At 48.3% G+C, this 17806-nt stretch overlaps 2 long non-coding RNA genes across 2 annotated transcripts; both read left to right on the top strand.

Moving 5' to 3' along the window:
- Positions 1–10138: 10138 nt before the first annotated feature.
- LOC135289812 (uncharacterized) lies at positions 10139–13608 on the top strand. The gene is made up of 3 exons (XR_010352555.1): positions 10139–10859; positions 12429–12549; positions 13139–13608. It is a non-coding gene; the product is annotated as an uncharacterized LOC135289812 (long non-coding RNA).
- A 357-nt stretch (positions 13609–13965) lies between these two features.
- Positions 13966–15458, top strand: LOC135290410 (uncharacterized). Its single transcript, XR_010353184.1, has 2 exons — positions 13966–14192; positions 14545–15458. It is a non-coding gene; the product is annotated as an uncharacterized LOC135290410 (long non-coding RNA).
- Positions 15459–17806: the final 2348 nt, after the last annotated feature.

Genomic DNA, 17806 nt, shown 5'->3' with positions numbered 1-17806 from the left:
CAAAGATTTATTATTGTTCAGACCACATTCTAAAATCTCTTGATTATCCACGTGCAGCATGACTTATTCTTTCAGCTAATATTTGTGCTCTTGGTAATAGGATAGTGCAGCCATGGATCGGAATAGGCATTTTAGATCACTGATTTTATGGTTTCCATCTAGGAAAAGTAATACTAAAAAAGCTTTAACATTCTTCACATTTCATTCTTTCAAGCCATCTAAACCAAGAATCACTTTTGTCTAAGTTTTTGTCTTTGCTCTTCTGGGTAGCCCCAAGATTTGCACATGAAGGCTTGCCAAGCCTCTGATAACCAGGTATCTAGAATTTACTCTTGTGGTCTCAGCACAGCCATCTAATACTGTTTTAAATGCAACATGTCCATAAAGAGCCTACAGATACCACCCAAGACCTGCAGAGCACACATGTCCTTTTGGACAGACAAATAAAAAATGGCATCTCCCCTTAAAATTGCTCTCTAACACTCTTAGGCAGCTCCATAAAGTTTCTGTAGTGGGACTGCATGTTCTTTGCGGTCCTTATTTCCCCCACTAAAAAGGAGGTGTATTATTGTTGGTATTTAATAATTTTGGGCTGTACTTTAGTTTCCATGTGCCTGTTCCTCCATAGGAGCCGGGTGTCCAAACTGCCTGTAGAGCTGGTGGAGATCTCATCCTCGGTTCAGGTGCCTTCAAGTGGGCATCTTGTTCAATTTAATCTACCCTGTGGGATATGTTGTGCCTCATTTGCTGCTCCAGAAGGAAAAAGGTCTCCCACACACACACACACACACCCATGCACACCTCTACAGACATGGGGTTCAGGGCAGGGGTCTCACGTACAGGAGATGAGCTGCTGAGGCTCAAGGTACACTCATCTTCTTTAAACAGATAAATATTTATTAGATATAGATATAGATATAGATAGATAGATAGATAGATAGATATAGATATAGATATAGATATAGATATAGATAGATAGATAGATATAAATATAGATATATCGAAATAGATAGATAGATAGATAGATAGATATAGATAGATAGATATAAATATAGATATATCAAAATAGATAGATAGATAGATAGATAGATAGATAGATAGATAGATAGATAGATAGATAGATGACATAGATATATAAAGATATAGATAGATATATGAAAATTCAGCTCAGCTCAGAGGCATGAGGGGCTGCAGGAGATGTTGGCAGCTGCAGATCTGCTCAGCTGGCACTTCTGCTCTTGACTCCCAGGATAAACCCAAGAGGCTTTTTTGAGGAGGTCTCCATTGGTGGGAACACAGCTTCATGAATGGCACTGACTTTGGGAGTCTGACTTCTGAAACAAATGAATCCCTTTCCTGAATCACTGTGATATTTGGCAGGTATGAATGGTTATAGTGACACTCACTTAAGGAGAGGGTCACACATGGATGTGATGTAGCAATAAAAACAAAACAACCACACAAGTGGAATGCACTTTCTGACTCTTTCCGGTGAACTGTCAGCACTTTTGTCCCTACTCATGTGACTGCTAGAAGAATAGAAAGGAGAACAGCAAATTCAATCTGAAGAGTGGTGTGAAATACCAAAATAAGACTTCCAGAGAGCAGAGGAATGATTGTGATTTATAAGCATGTATCTCATTTTTATTGGAGGAAACAGAGACTGATTACAAAGGATATCCAGATCACTTTAATGTTCTCTCTGTCATCTTTTCACAAAGCATGCAATTTCCAACCCACTGCAATCAGTGAGAATCCTTTCACGGACCTGAACAGGACAAATGTTTTTATCATAATAGAAGGCACTTATGCATGGATTTTTATTAAAGATGTGATAGCCAGACTTGTCTTTCTTACATTTGTTCTGGTTTTCCTACCATTCCTTTTGGTCAGCAACTTACTAGCAGACTTCAGAGATTGCTTGACATAGTTTGACACTATTTGATTCTGCCTGTATTTAACAGCACTCTGTGGACAATATTAACTGTACTTCGTGCTTTTCCCTACTTTATTTGTACAGCCTTATTTAAAAATAAATGTGAAAAAAAATACATGAAAATTTGTACAACTTGGAATAAAAGTTACAGAGTCGTAGCCATTCAGTGTATCAAAAGGGTTAATGTTTGCAGTATGCGTTTCTGTGTTTTTATTCTCAACTCTACACTAAGTTTCCTTTTGATCCCTAGATTGCTTCCTTGCCTTCTCTGAAGTGCAACCTTCTCAGGCAGGTCTAGGGAATTCCTCAATGTAAACACTCTTTTTCTCTTTAGAAAACGGACATTTTTCCTTACCTGCAAATCACAGATCAAGTCAGGAGAGGATGTTTTTCCAGTATCCTCTAACTGCTTTATTAAACACCGCTCAGAGTATTTAAGGATTGCCATCTAACACGTGAAATGCAAGTTGGTCCGTCCAGGCTTTACTCATTATGCAGCTCTTGAGGCTTAGAGGGATTATCCACCAGTTCCTGAGGAAAGCAGCTCTTGACCACGCCAATTTCCAGACCAAAAAGCACCGTGGAAAATTATGTTCTCCCGTGTGTTTGGTACGTCTGCTTCCCCTGGAAGACACAAAATAAAAACAGATCTTTCAAGAGTTAAGTTTTAATAGAAGTGAAGAGCTGTTCATGTTGGTTATTGCTACTTTTGTCGATCCGTTCAGGATGGTAAGGGGAAGGATTTGGAGCTGCTGAGAGCATTCAGCTGTTTATTGCAATTTGCAGAATGAGCCGTCAGATGGGAGAGCAAATGTTTACGTACGCAGACAGGTACAACAGGCCGTTGCTGCATTTTGTAACTTCATAACTCAGCTTACAACTATTTTCTGTTATACATATTTTTAGGCTGTGTTTAGTGGAACCTGCAAAAACCCCACGGATTATTAAATGTGGTAATATTACTTGTAAAGTGTTTCCCTATAGAGAAAAGACTTTTGTACTAGACTGGGAGAGGTTTGTCTCCCAAAAATTATAGAATGCAAGAATTCAATTGAGATATAGGCTGGTTGTCGTAACATAATTGTTTTGACTTCGTACTCTAATTTCTTATTTTTGTAATCCTCGAAAAATATTGATTGATCGATCAATCTATTGACTGGTTGCAGAAACCTTTGAAATGCTTACCAGGCTGGCTGAGAATTCACAAGCACACCGCTCTGCAATGTGTGCACAACCACGGCTGCTGAGGCTGCTGTGAATGTACAGGAGTTTTTCACAGGTGGTGGGCTCCTCCTGTCCGGCACAGCCCTGAGCACAGAGGAATTTGGGAAGGGATGTTGTGATGCCTGTTTGCAGCAGTCTCCAGCCCGGATTAACCCTGCTCTGACGGACAGGTCCCTGCAACGTGCTGGTGCCCGCAGGCGGCAGGAGAGACCCGGGCCCCTTTGGCATCGTTCCCAAAAAGGCCGCAGGACAACGGGAAGGTCGCTGTGCCCCGGGCGGCCTTTGCCGCGGGCTCTGAATTTGGGCATTGCAGGATCTCTCCAGCAGGTCCCCCGCCCTTCTCCGCAGCCGGCACGGAGCTTTGCTGAGAAGGCGGCGCTGCCTGGGGCTGAGCCGAGCCCTGCCCGGCCGCTGCCCCTGCAGCCCCGAGGCCGCCCGGCTGCCGCAGCAGGAGCCGCTCCCCGCGGGCCGGGCCTGCTCCGGCCCTGCAGCAGCTCTCAGGAGCGCCGAGCGCAGCACACGGCATCGAGCCCGAGCTGCTGAGCTTCCATCCCTGCTCCTGACGCTCCGGGGCAGGCTGGGATCCGCGGGCCGGAATGAGCGCAGCAGCTGGGACGCCGCTTTTATCTGCGCTTGGGGCAAACGGGACCGTAGGAAAAGTGTCACTGGCAGCTGTCATTTGTTTGGCCGCTTGGACCGTGAGGAACGCATTTGTTTCTAAGCGCAACCTCATTTGGCTGCGCCATTTCTGGGAGATACAAAAAGTATTTTACATGAACCTAAGAAAATGGTTTGGGTGTTATCTGATGTGGACATGATGCTACATTTACACAGTCCTTATTTTACATACCAGGGCCTGCCTCAAAGAACCTATGACTTTGCATATATTGTTTCCATAATTTTGTATCTTTCAGAGGAAGCAGCACAGTTCATCTGAACTAAGTCCTTCCTTACACTTAAGAGAAAAAACAGGTTGTGTGAGAGCTCTGCTAGCTGGGAATGTGTGAAGGGAAGCATTTAAGACACTGCTATGGAAAGTGCAGGCTGTTTAAGCACACGTTAGGGAAAAGAGCTAGTATATATGCTCATTTATGAAGATAAGTACCAAAATCTGAATTTTTCCTGTATTATACTCAGCCCCCAATATGTTTTGGAATTGTACTTTTCTCTGTATCCTTTCATGCAGGCGTCACTGGCAGTGACATGTTCTGTGCTCAGTGCTGCTTTGGCTGGTTGGTTCGGGGAGATGCCTTTAGTTTTATGGCACACAGGGGTCTAAGGAGGGTGTGCGGGTGTCCCTGTGCTCTGGCACCAGCTGAGGTGCAGGAGCACTTCCAGGGCTGCCTCCAGGTGTGATGAGCTGGAGTTAAAGCTGTGCCTTCTGCTGAGCAGCTGATACGACCTCTGACCATGAACAGCTGGGCCTGATATAATAAATAGAGGTCTCTTCCTTTCTTACTAAGACCCAGAGTCTGATAAAATGGGTTCTTCATCCTTCTGAGACCAGTGAATACCAGGGTTCATTTCCACAAATTCCCTGCTTTATCTGCTTTATACCTGCCAGCTACATGAGCCGTAATATCCTGCTGCTCAGCTTCCTCCAGAGACATGGTTGCTGCTTTGTGTGAGGAGCTGCGAATCTTGACTCCATGTTTCAGAAGGTTGATTTACTATGTTATGATACATATTACATTAAAATGATATACTAAAACTATACGAAAAGAATAGAGAGAAAAGGATTCATCAGAAGGCTAGAACGGACAGCAATGGAATGAATAACAAAAGCTCACGACTCTCAGAGAGTACGAGCCAGCTGCACCTGTGACTGGCCATTAATTAGAAACAACCAACATGCACCAATCACAGATGCACCTGTTGGTAAACAATGTCCAGACCACATTCCACAGACATCAGATAGTTAATTGTTTACATTTCTTTTCTGAGGCTTCTCAGCTAGAATAGGAGAAAAATCCTAGCAAAGGGTTTTTCATAAAATATCATGGCTACAGAGAGAAGCTCTCATTTCTTTGGAGAAGGGCTCTTCACTAACAGTTTGACTCACCAGTGGCTCACTGATGTCTCTCTAACTCCCAAGTCGTTTCACACCTACAGTTGCCTTTCGGGGATATACCCTGATGCTCCTTTGATTTCTGTGGGATCCTCTTTGCCTGCCACTTTCAGGAATGAGTTAGAAGAGGCACATAAAAGATTCAAGGTAAGGACTTCTGTTTTCTACTTCATCCTGGGTCATTTCATTTGAAAAGTTTTCGACTTGGATTTTCAACAGTGAATTGCCATTGGCTCAGACTTCAGGATCTCTCAGCACACTCCTGTTTTCAACATGAAAGTTTTTACACTCCAAAATAGTATCTTTCACTGAATTTTACTAAAAAATTGAATGGCTGAAGAACCCTCCACTTCATGGTTTGGCTTCATGAAAATTCCATATTGATCCAGAATAAAGTGGATTTATTTGGATACCCCTGAAAACTCCATGCCTTCCTTCTCCCCTTCCTTTGCTCAATGCAAGGAATATCACATTTCTTATGTCATGATATTTGCTGCCAAGGTCTTTGTTTGAAGATCACGCATTTAGTAATGTTATGTTAAAATCATCTGCTCTGGAATCCCTGCCCAACTTCAAAACCCACACACTCCATTTTTAACTCCAGTTGCACCAGACCTAGACAGCTCTTTCACCTGCTTTCTCGGTTCTAATTGACCAGTCCTTTCTCTCTTTGATCACCGATTTGGTCCAACAAGACTAAAATGCAATCATCCTTTGAAACATGGTGCCCTAGTCGGCATATTTCATGTTTTCCCATTTATTAGGTATCAAGACTTAATTCTGACATGGAATAAATACAGACCTTCAGCTTTAAGAGGCAGAGAACATGAATTCCATTCAAATTGGCTCATTAATATTTATTTCATCTTCAGAGTGACTCATTAACTGTTTGGAGTTTGGATAAGCAATTAATGTGTCAGTGACTCTGACAGACAAGGAAGAGATGGTTGTGAGCACGCAAATAATGGCTTGCTTAGCCATGCAGCATTCTCTGCAGTTTTAAAGAGAATTTCATTACATTTTGTGAGCTTTAAAGAAGCAAACGGAGGACAAAAGTCTTTAGATGTTTGGAAGTATCATGTAATTTTGCAAGCGTTAATGTGAGAATCTACAGAGGATCCAGCTTAATGATACATGTAGTTGTGGATTTTTTTTATTTGTTCACAGGTATGTTTGTGTAAATAACCACATGTAAAGGAATGTTTCTAAGGCTTTACAGGAATATTTAAATCTGATGTATATTCATGCTCTAAGTTCTACATGCTGTGGAAAGAACACAAATGCCTATACAGCATGATTTCCTTCTACAAAACTCTTTTCCCCTACTCATTTCCAACTTGTTCCCTGCTCTTCTTGGGTCAGTCATGGTCTCGATACCTGTGCATTATTTGCTGCCATTCTACAGAACCCAGTGGAGATGCGTGGGCTGCACAACCATGGGTGGATTTCTCTATTTCCACACCTACATATTGTCATGGATTTAATGCTGCTTCTGCTCCTCAAGTCTCTCTATGTCCATTTATCTACTGCTATTGCTCAGGGCGCAGCGTACCTGGATCTTTTCAGCTGCAACAGAATTGTCTTAGCAAACATCTGTGTGAATGCTGTGCAGATACACTGTAGTAGGGGTTTAAGAGAGCTGCATCATACAAAACAAGAATGGTGTGCATTTTTAGGAGAATCTGAGGAAGAGGGGATGTAGTTCTTGCACACTGGACAGCAGCTCAAAGCGCCTATTGTTACAGAGCACTCTGTAGATCGTCCTGTGCTCCTTTGTGCTCGGCCTGAGGTGCCACGTGCTGGTCTCTGGGCTTGTACGTAGCCGAGGACATTCCCATGGAGGGCACTCTACAGCTTCATGAATGCACAAGAACTTTGGGACACAGTTCAGCCTCACACACTTGCAAAACCCCCAAACTAAAGTAAAACACCACAACAAACCAAAAAGCCCCACGCAAAACAAGAACCCATGGAAATGTGTTTACAAGTTATAATCAATTGTCTCGTGAAACCTCCGTTCTGTAAGCTAAACCACTGCCAACGTTCAGACAGAAGGACAAAGGGAGGTTTTAGCAGGCCTGACGAAGTTTTGGTATGGATGGAGCCTACTGTCCCCCCATGAGAGCCTGCTGGCCCTGCCTTTCTGTGTGGATGGACGGCACACCCCGGCCGTGCGGAGCAGCCTCCTGTGCACCTGCAGTGGGCTCAGCAGCAGCTCAAGCCACCCTCCCCCTGCACTGCCCAAGGGCTGCTCTGGCAGCGTCCTCAGCTCTCTCTCGGCCCCTTTCCCTCCGTGCTGCCCTGGCAGCTGAAAGCCCAGCTGGCCGAGGGGGTGCCTGAGCTGCCAGCCTCAGCTGGGTTCTGCTGCTTGAAGACTGGAGCTGCCACGCTGGGGAACCCACAGCTGAGAGCTTCACTGGAGTGCAACAAACAGAGGGCCTGACAGGAGGGAAGGGGCCCTGAGGTCAGGCAAGAGATGAAGGAAAAAGGGAACGGAAAAGAGAGAAGAGAAAATTCACAGGGCTTGATACTTAAATCTTCCCTGCAAACTTTGCACACAAGTATTGTCCTGGATTCCCAAAAGATCAATGGTGTCTGAGTTTATTATTAAACAAAAGAGATGAAAAAGAATATTGATTAGTTGTTCATTGGCTGTTCTGGGCACTGACCATGTTGGGATCTGAAGGAAAACGGAGTCTGTGACCATGATCCTAAAAAAAGATACATATGCGTATAAAAATGTGGGAATCAGAAACACCACATAAAAAAGCAAAAGATCAAACAAATTCTGGCATTTCCTGATGTTGAAAGTAATGAATCTGTGCTACAAGTTTGCTAAAGTTCCTGTAGGTACGTGAATATGCAATGCAAGCATGAAAAACGTCAGAATGGCATTTTCAAAAACACTACACCTTCACCATGTGCTAACAGTTTTCCAAACAGTTGGAGACAACAAAAATATCAAAATATCCAAAAATTCGGGAAGCTCTCAGATCCTTTCATCTCAGTCTAATCCTGAAAGAAAATCTAAGTTATGTGTCTCCTGAAAAATAGGCATATTTACATTCTAGTAAATGAGACTTTTTTTCTTTTTTTTCTTTTTTTTTTTTTTTTTGCCTAACACTGGAAAGAAAGCAAGATCTTTCTTGTGGCATAGAATGGTAGCAGAAAGAGGAGTTTAATAGACTGTATTAAGAGCTTCATTTTTCTTACTTTTTGCTGGAATTGCCTAACTCAAAACAGCCAGAATTGCTCTAATACACTGAATGTCCTCAAAGAGAGTAAGAAGGACAGGAAAGTACAGGTCAGTCAGCCTTGCCTCCATCCCCTGGAAAGGTGAAGGAGTAACTAATCCTGGAAACTGTTCCATACAAATGGAGAAGTTGATTGGGAGTAATGGTTAACCTACCTGATGCCCATGCTAGGACAGGCAGATTGATGGAAATGGGTGGAGCAATGGATGATGCCCACCGCAGCTTTACCCAAGCCTTTGAGACACTCAAAGCCTACAGCATCCTTAAACACAAACTGCCAAAATGCCCAGACAGGAAGGCTGAAAAACGGATGAGGACTGTCATCAGTGGCACAAAGCAGAGCTGGAGGCAAGTCACGTCTGCTCTGACGCCCAGGGGCTGCTCCTGGGGCAGATACTCTTTGATGTCTTCATTCACGGCCGGCCTGGAGGAGCAGTTTACCCTCAGCAAGCCTGCAAACAAAACAGAGCCGGCAGGAGCAGGGGATAGCCCAAATGCTTGTGACATTCAGAGGGACCTCGGCAGGCTGAAGAATTGGCCTGAGGGGAATCTGATGGAGTTCATGGAAGAGAAACGAGAAGTCTTGGAGCTGAGCAGGGATAACCGCAGGCATCAAGAGCTGCAGGAAGCTGACTGCCTGGGAAGCAGCTTCTTTATCTTCCTTGCCTTGCTGGTTCGGGGCGTGCTGCAAAGCAAAGGCAGGAGGACGATGGCAGCCAGAGGCAGAGGGGGTTTGCAGCTGGCCGTGCCGTGCGGAGCCCGGCCAGCGCCGGGAGCCGCCCCGCCCGCGCTGTGCCCGCGGCCCCGGCTCTGCCGCGCTCGTCCCCGCCAAGTCCGGCCCGCGCCGGGGCCGCGCTGGGCGCGAGCGCAGCGCCCCCCTCCGGCCGCGCGCCGCCGGCGCAGCCGCGGCCGTTGCGCCGCGGGCGTTGCGGCCACAGGCGGCGATCGGAGCCATGGCGGAGCTGCCGCTGCCCGCCGGGCTCAGCGCCAGCGCCTTCCCCGCCAAGCTGTGGCGCCTGGTGAACAGCCCCCGCGTCCGCTCCGTGCGCTGGGACAGCCGCGCCCAGGGACTGCTCGTCGACCGCTCGCTCTTCGAGCGGGAGCTGCTCGGCCCAGGCCCCGCCCCCGGGGGCGGTGGCGCTGGGGCGGGGCCGGTGCCGCGCCCCTTCAGGGCCACGCAGTTCAGCAGCTTTGTCCGGCAGCTGTACCGCTACGGCTTCCGCAGGGTGCCGGGCTGGCTCGGCGCGGCTGCGCCGGGCGATGCCGGGGGCTGGCTGCACTTCAGCAGCCCCTGCTTCCGCCGCGACCGCCCCGACCTTCTGCTCCGCCTCCGGCGCCCGAGCGCGGCCGACAGGCGGCGGCCGGCGGCGGGCCGGGAGGGCCGCAGGCGCCCGCCCTGCGGCTCCCGGCAGCTCCCCGGGGCGCGGCCGCTGCCGGACGGGCGGCACGGGCGCGGCCGCTTCCAGCCGCTGCCCCGGGAGCGGCCGCCGCTGCCGCCCGGGCGCCCGCCCAGCGGCTTCCTGCTGCTGCAGCGGGAGCGGACGCTGCCGGACGGGCGGGAGCTGCGCAGCCCCCGGCCCGGCCGCCTCCAGCAGCGCCCCGGGGAGCGGCCGCTGCTCGCCCGGCGCCCGCCCTGCAGCTTCCACCTGCTGCACCGCGACCGGCCGGTGCCGGCCCGGCGGGAGGGGCCGAGCCGCTTCCAGGAGCTGTACGGGGAGCGGCCGCCGCCCGCCCAGCGGGAGGTGCTGGCGATCCCGCCCTGCGACTTGCTCGGGCTCCACGGGGAGCCGCTGCTGCCGCTCGGGCGGGAGGGACCCCCCAGCCGCTTGCAGGAGCTGTACGGGGGGCAGCTGCCTCCTCTCGACCGGGAGGTGCTCCGGCTCCAGCCCTGCAGCTTCCAGCAGCTGCACAGGGAGCAGCAGCCCTCGGCCTTCGACCCACGAGGTAGGAAACCTTGCTTTTCCAAAAGGTCAGGAAAAGTGACCGCTTAAGTATTTTTCCACGAGGCTCTGTCATTCTCGGTCAGAAATTGTCAAGCCTATTAGGAAGCGGCACCTCGAAGGCTGCCAAAAAATTCTCTGCCTGCTTTTCCTGCATGCTTCCTGTGATGGTTAATCCAAGGCAGCAGTAGAGATCTGTGTCCCAGAGCCACATTGTGGAGCCTGACCAACGTGTTTGGATTCTTGCAGCCACCCCGGGCACTTCTGCACCCAGCGCTCCAGCTGGCAGTGCTGCTTGTGCAGCATCGACGGCCTCCAGCTCAGGACACAACGCACCTGGGGCAGAGGGATGGCCACCAGCAGATCTCGGCCTTGCCATAGAGAAAATGATCCGGGAGATCAGGAGATCCCTGCCCGAAAGGTCTCCCTCTGCTCAGGTAACTCCATTGGATGGGTAGCAAAGGGGCTGGACTGTGAGCTTTTGATCATTGTTACATAGCTGAGAAGCAAAGGCTTCTTTAATTGAACTTACTTTGTTATTACTTAGTTATTTAATAGTTCTTGGTAAAGAAAGATTTGTAAAAGAAGAGGAAATGAAACAGTCTCCCCCCCCTTAGTGAGGATGAGCGTTGTGAGCCTGTGTTGGCCAAGTTTGAGTGCTCCTTTTCCTGGGAAGAATCCTTCCTACCGGGGCATTTGCGGTGATGGTTTGCAGGATTTTTGTTTGCTGGGAAGGAAGAGAAGAGTGTTTAGAGAATTGCCACTGAAGGCCAAGTGTCCCGTGCAGGGAGGGACATGCCAGAGGTGCCTGTTCCAGCAGCAGATGTGGGCTGTGCCTCTTTTGGGTGGGAAGGCCAAGGCAAAGCAGGGCTGGGCTGCAGCTGCTGCTGCTGCTGTGTGAGCCCTGCCGGGCGTGTGGGCGCTCCCAGAGCCGTGTGTGGGGCTGGGCTGGAGCTGCAGCTCTCTGTCCTTGTGCAGATTATTCTACGTGTTGGCCAAAGAATGTCTCTCTGTCTGTTCATGTGCTGACCCAGTGCCTGCAGTACATTTATGATCAAGGCAGGGCAGACTCAAGGAGGGGAGTGGGATTTTTTGGATTTCCCACTATCATATTCTCAAGTGGGACGTCTTTTGTCTTCTGTAAACTCACACATAGCAGCTTTCAGAAGCATTTTATTCCATAACAAAAGGAAACATTGCAGGTTTGGAACCATCTTGAGAATCTTTAGGATTGTGATGGACGGGCTATTGCAGAAGAGATGAATGTTCTGGAACTGGTCCTAGTGAGAATATCTGTCTACCCAAAGGGCATTTGCAGGTGCTTCATTGTGGACATTGACTTCCTCAGTGGAATAGACACAGTATTTGATTGTCTGGCTTTTCCTTTCTTTTGGGCTGGTTTTTTTTCCTTCCATCCTGATTTACAGATTTTTGCCACTGGTCACAAATGTGATCCTGGAAGGAGCCTAGGTGCATAAATGCTTGCCTGGATCCTACACATGGGGCAGCAGCAGAGGGCTCCGAAAAGCACCACGGTGTGATGGGTTGTCTGAGCAGTGTGTGGGGGTGTGAGAGTCCCAGCAGAAATGTGTGCCTTGCGTGTGGGTTTGCAGCACAGGGCAGGGCTGGGAGCGAGCTCTGCCCTTGCTGACAGCCGTGCTGGCAGCCAGGAGAGCCCCTGGCTTTCTGCTGGCTGATTTCTCACAGCTCCTGAGATAAGCCAGGGTCAGAGCGTGAGGGCACCTCCCCCACATCCCCTCACTTGGTGCCTTCTGGTTTTCCGTGTTCATGTTTTGTCTCAAAGATCATTTTGTAAGAGCTTCAGTTTCACCTTGGTCACCCAAATCCCGAGTTTAAAAGGCTTGTCATGTGAACCATGTAGGCAGTGTCCCCCCCGTGCTCCATGTCCTTTGGGAGTGGAGAATGAGAGTTATTGTATCCCTGATGTGATTGCAGCCAAATAGTGAGTGATCTTTGGGTTCCTTTCTTTCTGTGTTTGTGCTCAGGATGATGTTAGTGTTGCCCCTGAGTCTTCAGGAGGGGAGCCTGTAGACAGAGCTGCAGCAGAGGAAATTTCATCTGACACGGAGAGCTGCAGGAACAGTTCCCCAGAGCCCGAGGAGCCTGGTAAGGACAGAGCCCCCCTTGGTTTAGAGAGGTGTGAAATGGCTGCTCCGAGCCTGCCTCTGGCAGCAAGGGAGATGAGCAGAGTTGAGCTCCTGTCTGCAGGGCTGGTGCTTCCTGGTGCCTTTAGCTCAAATCCTGCACGGGCACAACCTCCCCGAGCCCTGCCCTCCACGCTTCTCCAGAGGCTCTGACACTGAGTCCTCTGCTGTGGCAAGGGAGCAGGGAATAAAGCTGGCCTTGTGGAGTTGTGTCACCAAGCTGGGTGTCCCAGTTTGGTTCATGACTCAGCTCCCAGCAGCCTTCAGCTTCAGCCATTTCAGTGGGGACTGAGGTCTCTCTGTCACTGAGACTGTCTGTGTTTCAAGCTCAAGACGTTGCTGAGGCTTTATCAGGATACTTAAATACTTTACACAGTTCAGTTTTGAAACCCTTGGAAGAATCCCTTTTCTTTAAAGAGCAGGCTTCAAATTGCCAAGTGAGAGTTTGCCTTTCAGGCCATCTTTGACAGTGCCTGCTAGAAGGACAATTGGTGCTCAAGGAACACGTGCACAAGGGCCAATATTGACTCAGTGTTCCCTTTGCTTCCCAGATCCCATGTGATCGACCTCTCCAGGAGGGCTGGCCTGTGTAGCAGGAAGAGACAGAGGGAGAGCCTGGAACATCAGGCAAGTTGACTTCCTCTGTCTCTAGTTATATTTATAGATGTATATAGTTATCTTTGTTTATCTAGGTAGTTGTATTTATAGATTTATGTAATTATATTTATGTATCTACACAGATAGAGATCTGCACAGTTAATTTCTTTTTCATTTTAGATGTTTATCGTTATAGCTTTAGATGTGTTTTTGTAGGTGTGCACGTTTTCATTTATACGTGTGTATAATTACATGTACATATATATATTTCTAAATGCATATTTCTATTTTATATGGGGTTTTAGCTACATAGATTGATATGTGTGTGAGCCTCTTTTTAAGCTCTTACCCTGGTCTGCTTCCTCGCTCACCTCTGGCTTTTCCCCCTGTGCCCCCTGTGTCCCCTCTCCCTGGGCTGGGTCCGAGCTGGCGGCCGGGCCGGGCGCAGCAGCAGTTCCTGCCCCGGATGTCCCTGGAGCGCTGGGAGCTGCCGGTGGCCCCAGGCACTGTCCCCTGAGGAGCTGCTGAAGGACGGTGAGACTGAGGGGGCTGAGGGGGCTGAGGGGGCGGTGGTGCTGAAGGGACGGTGACCCTGAGCTGCTGCTGGGGCTGAGGGCTGTGGGGCAGCCCAGGGCCATGGTGGCACTGAGGTGACAGGCAAGTGGCACAGGCTGAGGGGGTGGCGGGTCTAAGGGGACGGGATGGGTCAGAAGGGACTGAGGGAGGTGAGAGGACTGTGAGGGGCTGGAGAAGCTGAAGAGGGCTGGGGGTTTGGCGAGAGCATGGCGGGGCTGAGGGGATGGAGGGGCCAGCAGGGAGCACAGAGGGCTCCGGGACTGCAGCTCTGCCAGGCCTTGGAACCAATTCCAGAACCTCCACTTTTGCCACAGCTGCAATGAAGACCACGAGGACCGCCGGAGACTGCCGGGAGCCAGCAGGGAGAAGCCGAGGGCCAGCAGCAGGAGCAGGGAGCGAGGCCCTGCTGCTGCCAGCCTGGAGAGGGCCCGGGTGAGGCCCCAGGGCCGGGGAGGCAGGGTGGGGCTGAGGCTGGCGTGGGCTGTGGCCGTGGGCCCTGCCCGTGCTGGGGCTGCTCAGCGCAGCTGCCCCGGCTGGCACAGGGGCTGTCCTTGGGCAAGGCAGCTGTGCCGGCAGGGCCCGGGATCTGTGCCGGCTCTGCCGGGCTGCCGGGGCTGCGGGACGGTCCCGCCGCGGCTGCGCTCACCACAGCCCGGCCCGCTCGGCTGCTTTCTCTTTCTGACCCTCCTGGGGAGGCTCTGACATTTCCTCTTCCCTGATGGAAGTGCAGCTGCTGCCAAGGGAAACGTGCCCCTACTGACTGAGTGTTCCCTTTGCTTCCCAGATGTCCCATCTGCTGTCCCTGTCCAGGAGAGCTGCTCTGCCTGGAGGACGAGACCGAGGGAGCGGCTTCAAAGATGGGGCAGCTGAGATTCCTCTGCTTCGAGTTCCATTTAAAGAGTCTGGACTTGCACATAGAGAGGGATATGTACATATGTAGGCTTCTATTTGTATGGGAATATTCCTGTATGTTATTATATTTATGTTTTTATGGATGTATTACATGTATATGTATGCATATATTTACATATATGTTTATAATTACATCTATGTGTACATGTATGTGTCTCAGTATACATGTATGTTGTTGTATCTGTTTAATTTCCTAGGTTTACAGCTGTGTAGGTATCTATTTGTGTTTATGCAGTTATAGGTATATGTATCTTTAAATGTTGTTTTGGAATTTGTATTGGTCGATATGTCTGTTTTTATATTTTTAATGTATATTGATCTATTTCTTTCTATTTAATGATATTTACATATGTGTCTAGATGTATAGCAGTATGTTTGTATTGATACAGTTGGGTGTATGTTTGGATTGATGATATTTTTATACTTATAGATAAGTTTGTTTTATATATCTACTGATATATATATATTGTATGTAATATGTAATGTTTATATTTACATCTGTAGATTTTTATACTTTTATATGTATTTATATAGATGTTATATATCTGTGTATTTAATTGCATTTCAACATGTATGAAGTGATGTAGTTGTATAATTCTATCTATTGTATTCTTAGTGTAGGGCTGTTTAGAGAGCAAATGCACATTTTAGTATTTCTGTATGGGCTGTCTGTATTGCTTGTAGTAATATGTAATAAATTAAGTTAAGTCCTTAAACACCTAATTAATCTTTGTGTATAGTGAGTTGTTGCAGAGAGTGGCAATAAATAAGTGTTTCTTATCTGAAGCTGATATTGTATATTTTTACACAGACTGGTTGTAATAATCTCATAAATTCCTGGTTTTTACCTAAATTTAGATTTGTATACTTCTGTGTTTTCAGCACAGGTGTAGCAATTTGTAAGAAATGACATTTTTCCACTGAAACTTATTTTCATGTATTTGTCCATCAGCAGTGCAGCTGTAGCAATCTGCAAGAAATTCCATTTGTCAGCTGCGATGGGGGTTTTGTGATTTGTGCTACCCCAAGCCATGAGCAGATGGAAATGCTGCAGGATTTGGGCCATGGAAATCTCCGGCCATGGCCAGCACATGCCCCACCTGCACTCAGGCTGGGCACGGGAAGCGCAGATTTGGGATGGCAGCAGAGCCACACGTTGGCTCAGCACTGGCTGCCAAGGCCTGCTGAGAAAACTCCGGGACTCCACTGGGAGCAGAACTCCTGCTCTGTGGATATGCAGATAATTCAGTCCATGTTTGGTTCTTTACAGACAGACACACACAGAGAGCTGTAGGCAGCGCTCAGTAACCCGTGACATACTCGATTGTGGGAACTGAAATGGATATTTCTCTGTTTAGAGATAGGGGCAGCAGAGTGGTGCCATTCTGCAGCCATCTTGTATCAGGCAGTGGTCGCTCTGTCTAAGCAGTGCAGTTGCAGCAGTCTGTAATGAATTTCCCTTTTCAACTGACATTGGCTTTGGGGCACTTCTCGTTTCCGTGATGAGCGACCACATCAATGTTTGTCCCTATTTCTTCACTGATCCTGAAGCTTTGACGAGTGTGTGACAGGCCATGGCACCCAATTCCTCACAGGTGTGTCCAGCTGTGGGTAAGAGACCTGTCTTGTCTGTGAAACATCCGTCTGAGGGTATTTGTCTGAGAGTTGTGGTCCATCTCCAGAACCCCCTCAGGCAGCACCCTGGCTAGGGAGGGGAAAAATGTAAGGGGATTTATGGCATTTCTTCTCTTTTATCATGTATTTGCACTAAGCTGTAGCCTAAACTTAGTAAAGCAAAGGATAGACTTTGTTTGGTCATGCCGTGTGGAGCAAATGGTGCAGGAACAGCCACAAGCCAAACTGCAGGAGCAGCTTCTTCTTGGTCCTAACAGGACATTGTGTACAAGAAAGCACCACAACCTTACTGATTCACCTCTTAGGTAAAACCACAATGGTTCACCATGTCAAACTAGCTGGAGATGGAAATAACAAACATCCCTGGGCTGGGGCAGAAGCCTGGGAGTCACACGCTTGGAAAAAGAGAGCTGGCAAAGCCAGCCCAAGGCGCAGGCACGCATTTGGCTCCAGGCAAGAGGGAGCTTGTACTGCACAGCTCGGAGGGACTCCAGGCAGAGGAGCCGGCCGGCGGCAGGGAGCAGCTCCCACTGTCACTGCCAGGGAAGGACTCGCAGGACGCAGGAGGAGCGGGCACATCGCGGATGGACAGCGGAGCCCCTCCTGAGCCCCGAGGTGACCCCTCCTGCTGCTGCAGTCACAGCACAGCCACCTGCCCTGCAGGCTCTCTTTGCCTTCCTAAGCCTCAAGCTGTGTCGGTGTTTTTCCTTTTCATGAACGGGCCGGGGCTGCTCGGGTACAAGACTTGAGCGTTATTGGCGGGATCAGCCTCATTACATGGTTGAGACAATAGGCAGAGGGCAAAGCTCACGTACAGCCAGAGATTTCTTTCTTACAGAGCATCTTAAAAACTTTTTAGCCAATAGCATGTTGCTAAAGCTTACAGACAGTTGTTTTAACCGATTACTAAAAGTACACGTACACCTGCTTCAGACAGTACTTGCTTATCTTCTTTTTATTAACAATACACAATATTCCATTAGTAAGCTTAAAACTTTCTAGTATTTTGCTAAGCATATTTTCCTGCCATCTAAAAGTCTATCTTAGCCAAGCCTAAGACTCAAGCTCTTGTTTAATATCCTCACTTGCTCTACTATTGTAACATTTGCTACTTTCAGACTTTGCAGCTGCAGATAGCTCTAAGTGTCTTGGCTCTTTCTGTTTCTAAGGCCTGCTTTCCCAACTTTCTAAAAATCTTCTTAGCTTTACTAATTCCTCCACAACCCACTGCAGGAAGCAAATCTGATTACAAATGATAGCAATTATACCAGATCAAAACTTGTTGGCCCACTGCTAATACTGGATGTTTAATTTTTTAGACTGCATTAAGTACCATCTGTGTTTCCAAAGGTGGTGCTCCAAATTTAGGACCGTGCATTCTCTCCTTCAGCTGATACACACACACACACACACACACACACATATATATTTATACACACATATATGTTTGTAATTTTCTATGTTTGTAACATCTGTGTGAAGAAAGGGTAAACTTAAGA

This window comes from Passer domesticus, chromosome Z (assembly GCF_036417665.1).
Source record: "Passer domesticus isolate bPasDom1 chromosome Z, bPasDom1.hap1, whole genome shotgun sequence".
Taxonomy (NCBI): domain Eukaryota; kingdom Metazoa; phylum Chordata; class Aves; order Passeriformes; family Passeridae; genus Passer; species Passer domesticus.
The sequence above is the reverse complement of the archived record's forward strand: the minus strand, read 5'-3'. Positions and strand labels throughout refer to the sequence as shown.